This window comes from Pseudorca crassidens, chromosome 18 (assembly GCF_039906515.1).
Source record: "Pseudorca crassidens isolate mPseCra1 chromosome 18, mPseCra1.hap1, whole genome shotgun sequence".
Classification (NCBI taxonomy): domain Eukaryota; kingdom Metazoa; phylum Chordata; class Mammalia; order Artiodactyla; family Delphinidae; genus Pseudorca; species Pseudorca crassidens.
The window spans coordinates 51728578-51737181 of NC_090313.1; positions in this window are offsets into that span (position 1 = coordinate 51728578).

Here is an 8604-nt window from a genome sequence, read left to right on the forward strand (position 1 = left end):
AAGCAATCTACAGATTCAATGCAATCCCTATCAAACTACCACTGGCATTTTTCACAGAAGCAGAACAAAATATTTCACAATTTGTATGAACGCAAAAAAGACCCTGAATAGCCAAAGCAATCTTCATAAAGAAAAATGGAGCTGGAGGAATCAGGCTCTGTGACTTCAGACAAAGTCTGAAGCTACAAAGCTACAGTAGTCAAGACAGTATCGTACTGGCACAAAACCAGAAATATAAATCAATGGAATAGGATAGGAAGCTCAGAGGTAAACCCATGCACATATGGTCACCTTATCTTTGATAAAGGAGGCAAGAATACACAGTGGAGAAAAGACAGCCTCTTGAATATGTGGTGCTGGCAAAACTGGACAGCTACATATAAAAGAATGAAATTAGAACACTTCTTAGCACCATACACAAAAATAAACTCAAAATGGATTAAAGACCTAAATGTAAGGCCAGACATTATAAAACTCTTAGAGGAAAACATAGGAAGAACACTTTTTGACATAAATCACAGCAAGATCCTTTGTGACCCATCTTCTAGCGAAATGGAAATAAAAACAAAAATAAACAAATGGGACCTAATGAAAGTTAAAAGTTTGCACAGCAAAGAAAACATAAACAAGACGGAAAGACAACCCTCACAATGGGAGAAAATATTTGAATACGAAGCAACTGACAAAGGGTTAACCTCCAAAGTATATAAGCAGCTCCTGCAGCTCAATACCAAAAAAACCAAACAATCCAATCCAAAAATGAGCAGAAGGCCTAAACAGACATTTCTCCAAAGAAGATATGCAGATTGCCAACAAACACATGAAAGGATGCTCAACATCACTAATCATTAGAGAAATGCAAGTCAAAACTACAATGATGTATCACCTCACACCAGTTAGAATGGGTATCATGAGAAAATCTACAAACAACAAATGCTGGACAGGGTGTGGAGAAAAGGCAACCTTCTTGCACTGTTGGTGGGAATGTAATTTGATACAGCCACTATGGAGAACAGTATGGAGGTTGCTTAAAAAACTAAAAATAGAACTACCATTTTACCCAGCAATTCCACTACTGTGCATATACCCTGGGAATACCATAATTCAAAGGGTCATGTACCACAGTGTTCATTGAAGCACTACTTACAATAGCCAGGACATGGAACCAACCTAAGTGTCCATCAACAGATGAATGGATAAAGAAGATGTGGCACATATATACAATGGAATATTACTCAGCCATAAAAAGAATGAAAATGAATTATTTGTAGTGAGGTGGATGGACCTAGAGTCTATCATACAGACTGAAGTAAGTCAGAAAAAGAAAAACAAATACTGTATGCTAACTCATAAATATGGAATCTAAAAAGAGAAAAAAAAAAAAAGAAATGGTTGTGATGAACCTAGGGGCAGGACAGGAATAAAGACGCTGATGTAGAGAAGGACTTGGGGACACAGGGAGGGGGAAGGGTAAACTGGACAAAGTGAGAGAGTAGCATTGACATATATACACTACCAATTGTGAAATAGATAGCTAGCGGCAAGCAGCTGCATAGCACAGGGAGATCAGCTCGGTGCTTTGTGACCACCTAGAAGGGTGGGATAGGGAGGGTGGGAGGGACATGCAAGAGGGAGGGAATATGGGGATATATGTATACATATAGCTGTTTCACTTTGTTACACAGCAGAAACTAACACAACATTGTAAAGCAATTATACTCCAATAAAGATATTTAAAAAAAAAGAAAAAAAAAATAAGTGACTTTCACATGCTAAGATATATGCCAAGAACCAAGCAAACAGATGGAATAAACAGTAGGCAGATAGAAACTTAAAATCATATCTGATGAGCCCAAGTAATGCCATCTGACATCCAGTTACAAAATTGTAGTAAATTATATTTTCTTGTTATCTCCGTATGAAACCTATTGGTAAAGTAAGGCAGTAACATATTGAACAATGATATTTTCTTCCTGATACTGTCAATTCTATAACATTTTCCTTGATACTTGTCTCTCTTCTCCAGAGATGAATTTTAGCAATGCCTTACATGGCAACCCTCTTTAAAAATACACTTAGGAAAATAATGTTAATGTGTTGGCATAAGTCAACTCCACTGAGAAAGAGTGAAACTCCCATATGGTTTACAGACAATAATAAAAGCTTACCATCTTAGGCATCCTTTGCAATAGTTCTAATCTGATTCTAATTATTTAACGAGAGGTCTAACCAACAAAATCATTTTAGCAGTTCCACCTGAAGATCAAAGTCAACAGCATGAATATTTCTAGTGTTATGCTGCTTATTCTCTTTAGACTTTGTAATAGAAGCTGAATGGATGGCACATTATATTTTAGAAGTAATTTTAATTATATTGTTCCTGTGGTAAGCTAAAATAATACAGGGGAAATATTTAGGATATAAGAGTTATTTTAAGGATTTCTTAATTCCCATCTCTAGATATAACAATATCACACTTCTTGAAAGAAAACTACTATAACTTACCTGAATATTTTCAACTTTATAAAATTCAGTCTTTAGCCTGACATTCAAGGCTGATTAACATTTCATTTCACCTTTACTCTCAAACACAATTTTCACATTATGTTCTGTAAACCCATCGTGAAAGAACCTGGGAACATTAAAAAATATTGAGCTTGCTATACTTTTTCAATTAATAAGGTTTATGATTACCATAGAAGTTATATGTATGATTCATGGTTTTCTGATTTCCAGCTTCATATACAATCCTATCAATCCATAAAGGACTAATCAATTCAGAAGTTGCTTCTTCTAAGAAACTTATATCTTCACCTCCTAACTGAACCCTACAAACCAAACCTAGGAATCATCTGCATTAATTCCCTGAATTTCAGTATTAGCTTTATATATTTCTTTTAAGTCACTTTAATATCACCTTAAACTTATTCATTCACATATCCAGTGCCTCAATACACTGTGAATTCCTTGATTTTCATACTCCTTTTATTCCCAGTATAATATAATACTTTCTATTGCAGATTTCTAATAAAATTGCTTCTCTTTTCCTACTTAAACATTCAAATAGTATTAAAGTGTTATTTTAACTGAGATAATTATCAGCCACACATTTCTTACATATTTATGTATAGATACATTCTTAATAGTATAACAGAGATCATTTTTAGCTTAAGTTACATATACTATTTCTAGGTCTGTCAGAAGCACTTTATATAAATTGAATCTTGGGAAAGTTTTCATCATTGGTGAAAGAATTAATGTTCTCAGAGTTAGAAAGGGAAAGAAAGAAGATTTATGAAGGGTGAAACTAATCTGAGCTTGTTCTCTGGCTATCTTCCCTTCTCCTGCTAAACCCTTTGTTAAAAGGGCTACACTGCAGCCAGTTACATTTTTAAAGAACAAATATGATCATGTCTGTCCCTAATGAAAACCCACAGATTTATTAAATTTCCTTGATGTGGAACAGTCAGTAAAATGAAAAATGAAAAGGTATTAAAAATAATATAGGTAGAACACAAATGTATCTGGTTCAAGTCTTTAAATAGACAGGCTTTTAGAAAGAAGAAGAAAAAACAGAGGAGAGGAAAATACCTAAGATAATGCAAGGTAATTTCACAAAACCAAATGATAAAATTCTATATGAAAGGGGTCAATTCATAGAACACACACACACACACACACACACACACACACATTTCTAACCATATATTGTGGCATTTCAGAACGCATAGAAGGATAATTATAAAAACTTCCTGGAAGAAAACATCAAAAACAAACCAAAAAAATCTCCCAAATAACCCACTATGAAACAGATTACTGTGAAAATAAGTAATAATCAAAATGGAATTAGACTTCCCATCAGCAACACTGATGATAAAAAGCAATAAAAACATCAGAAAAATGATATTTAATATAGATTTATTAAATTTAGCTAAATTACTGAATAATGCTGACAAAATAAAGATATTTTTACACATATAAAGAAGTTCTTAGAAAATATTTCCACAGCCTATTTCTTGGCATATTATGAATGATGTCCTTTAGCGATATAAAACTTTCCTTAAGGAATTGAAGTAACAAAGGATCAAGTCAGCAGAGCAGTAGTGAAATGGTGTTTCATGAATTCCTCTCTGCTGCTTGCTTAATAAGAACGCTGTTAAAATTATATCAGAATGATGGAAAAATTCCAGGAGGAAGTTTTCCCAAGGAAAAGGACATTCTAAAGATTCAGAATTTGAAATAAGGTACAAAGATTTTAAAGTATAAGATAAAAGAAAATTCAATCATAGTATTTTAAATAATTTTAAATAAACTGCCTTTACATAGTGACAATACTAATACTGATTTTTATTTTCAACTTTGACTCAATATAGAGGCTTAATAAAATCAATAATAATGACAAAAGAATTCACAGAAACTTGAGTCAATCAATTGTAAGATACACAATTATATAATGGAATTCAAGGTCAAACTTTTGTTAGATACACCATATGTCACATACCACAGAGGAAAACACTAGCAGCTAAAACATGATCCAGGATCAATAGTAAAACATGCATATTAGAATTGAAAAAAGAGTGAAAACTCTAACAATAACTAACACTTATTAAGCACTTACTATGTGCCAATTCTGTTTTTTTTTAAATGTATAAAATAATAGAATTCTAACAGCCACTCTTCACAGTTGAGGAAACAGAGGCAAAATGAAATAGAGTAAGCTACCCAAGACACATGTGTAAAAAACTGTACAGCAGTTATTTGAATAGGTAACTCTGCTCTTAATAAAACAAGACCAGGCGGTATTGTAGATACAAGAAACAAATGAATGAATGCTTTCCTTAAATTTGGAAAGGAGCTAGTATAAGATGCAAAGTTAATTCTATATCTATCCTGAAATTTGTGTTGACTGGGTGTGGTGAATTGTGTTAAAATGACCTAAATTTTTATTTATTATAACAGACAAAATATATAATGGTAAAGCATATTACTTAGTAAAATAGAGGTAATCAGAAAATAATAAAATAATTTAAAATATATTCTTCTAGCGAGTAGAGGTGAGATGATGGTGTAGGATACTATTACTTTTCATTATAAAGCTATTATTAAATCTTGTTTTAATATATTTTCTTTATCAATTTCATAAAAACTAAATTATACACATTTAAAATGTGAATATAAATGTTATACTTCAAAACACATAAAATATTAAAATCTTGTAGTGGCTTCAATTTACCATCAAAACCTAATAGAAGTAACCAGCCTTTTATCACTTGATTCTTGTTAAATCTCCCTCCTCATTGCTTGTTGCTACTAATCTAAATCCCCATTGAACGAATTCCTAAACAAAGATTGATGCAGCTTCGGTAAGAACTGGTTACATTAATGTCAATTCATCATTCTACTAAAGAATTTCAGCTCTTCTAAGCTTCTTTGCTTCTTATGTCTCCTTCCCATGGGATCTTCTCACCTTAGGTCTTTAAACTTGTTAAAACTGTTTTATTACAGGTTGCTTCCTTATTTTGGTAGATTTTTATTTATCTCTAATCTTCATTTCATTTTTTCTTTGGCTCTGGAACTCTTTCTTACTCTTATTTTATGTTTTTTTTCCAAGATCTCCTTCCATTGGTGGACATAACTTGTGCTATATTTTGTAATTGAGCTTGAAATATTCTTTTATAGCTGAGTTGTAAGCCTGTCATAAGCAGGACCACGTCAAAAGAACTTGTAGTGTCAAGTTCTAGAGTTAATTTTTTCTTAAGGGCTAGTGCTGTTATAAGCTTAAAGAATGTTTTCAAGAGGTGAGGAAAGTTCCTAAGAGGTAAAGACATATAAGACATTACTATCTTATTCAGAAATACAGCTGTTAATTTATTTCAGACTGAAGGAATGCCATTCCCTTGTTCAGATGTTATCGAAATTTGTTGTATTCAAAAAGTTTAGCTTCAAATACCACTAAATATATTAACTGAGCTTTAAGTGAATCAAGTGAGCACATTAATTTCAGTTTAATAAAATTCCATCTTATATTTATTAAATCAAACTTAACAGAAAGTGTTTCATTTTGTCCATTCAATAAGTACAATTTGGAAATTGGCAGCTGTTAGAGAAACAAAGTGTCTGATGTTAAAACAAGTGAGGTACTTTTCTTGAAACTGAATACACTGTGCAGTCATCACTCTTCACATCTTTCACCCACTGATTTAGGTATGTTGAAACTAGATCCACATGATTCTTCTTTGTAAGGAGCATTTTAAAGAATACATCAAACATGACAATACAACTTTAGGGTGTAAATAAGCAGCAAATATTGCTATCTTTCCCAGGGAAAGAATAAAGTCTTTATACTCTGTATTAAGTTGATAGTAAGTATAAAAGAAAAGGTAAGCACGAAGAAAATGGAAAATGCTCTCTAGTTTTAAGGAAAATGCACTGCATTGTAAGGTACTTAAAAATACATATCTTCTTGTTTATATGTTTCAGGTCTAAATAGCTTTGCTTTGGTTGGTGGGCAACAAAAAATATAAATTGTTTATTTGCTTTCAGCTAGGGAAAATTCTAACTCATGACTTCTAAATAAGTCTTTCTCTTTTTATTTATGTATTATGAAAGAAAATACAGTTTTCTTTCTAAGAAAGGGAAGTTTAATTTAATTTAGTAAAGGTTACCACATCTCTCTATCAATCATGAAGTATTTACTAATATTGGGAGACATAAAATATGAAATTGAAAATTGAGGTTTTGAGACACATGACTTAATTCTATAATTTACTTATTAGCAGAACATAACCCATGTCTTGAACCATATCCAGTAAGCATGTAAGATTGTTATACAGTCTGACAATTCTTTTTTAAATATTAACTTCAACTTTGACACCATAATAAATATAGTAGTTGCAGGGCTTACTTGTTTTTCAAAGTCTACTGTTTACAGTGTTTACAGTCTATAGGTTACAGTTTTTAAAATAATGTGTTTTGGAAATTGTATATAGAATATAATGATGGAATCCATACTTTCAAATACAGAAAATCTCTGAAATTTCTAGTAACCATTGATGTTTATAGTCTCTGGATTGGCTGATAATGGCCTACCTCTGTGGTCTCCAACATTTTTGGCACCAGGGACCAGTTTCATGGAAGACAATTTTTCCAGACTGGGGTGGGCATGTTTTCAGGATGATTCAAGTACATTGCATTTATTGTGCTCTTTATTTCTATTATTATTACATTGCAATAAATAATGAAATAATTATACAACTCACCATAATGCAGAATCAGTGAGAGCCTGAGCTTGTTTTCCTGCAACTAGATGGCCCCATCTTGGGGTGATGGGAGAAAGTGACACCCGAAGTGTGTTCCTTATGTCCAGTCTACTCCATAAGATGCAGCTTAATTGTCACTTGCCACTCACAGATAGGGTTTTGATATGAGTCTGCAAGTAACTGATTTATTATGGTCTCTGTGCAGTTAAACCTCTCTGCTAATGATAATCTGCATTTGCAGCTGCTCCCCAACGCTAGCATCACTGCCTCAGCTCCACCTCAGATCATTAGGCATTGGATTCTCATAAGGAGTGCACAACCTAGATCCCTCGTGTGCGTAGTTCACAGTAGGGTTTGCACTCCTATGAGAATCTAATGTTGCTGCTGATCTGACAGGAGGCAGAGCTCAGGTAGTAAAGCAAGAGATGGGGAGCGGCTATAAATACAGATGAAACTTCACTCTCTCGCCTGCCGTGCACTTCCTGCTGTGTGGCCTGGTTCTTAACAGGCCATGGACTAGTACAGGTCCATGGCTTGGGGGTTGGGGATCCCTGGCCTACATCACACACTATAGGAGGGTCTTTCAAAGACACTCCACGTTCTTCTATATCAAATGGTGTTATCCAGCAGTATGACAAGATATTTATCTCTTATTGCTTGCATCTGATTGAATATATTGCCAGCTGACAGTATAAAGTGATTTATGAAACTTTTTCTTGTTATTTCCTCATATTAATTATACATAAATTTATACACATAACAGTATGTATTAGGAAGAGCTATATAATTGGGAAGTTCTGCTTTTAATATTAGATTGCTAATAATCCTGTATGTGACTTTGTCAAACTGATTGAACTTTACTGGGATTCTGTTGTATAACAAGCTTAAGGGATCTTTCATATCTAAAGATAAAATACTGCTGTAATAGAAACAAATATTTCTTCCAAAATTTTTAGTGAACTAAACTTCTTTTGGGAAACTGATTTCAAATTATTTTAGAAAAGTCATAATTTAAAACTCATTTTAAAAAATGGAAAAATGTGGAATAAATCCAATTGTATATGTATTATAAGCAATGAATTTCACTTGTAACTGATCTGAACTTAATAACATATCAGTAAAATGAAAAAGGAGAAATTATTGAATTCAACCTCATTAGTTTTTAAGGACTGAATAACAAAATATATTGCCATCTTAGATATGCCCTTTTAATTAATAAATTATAGAAATTAAATAACCTTTATTATATAAATTTATGATTTATAAATTAAATTACGATAAAGTTATTTTATAAATTATGAATAAATAAATTAAATTATTGTTAAACATTATTTTATAAATTATA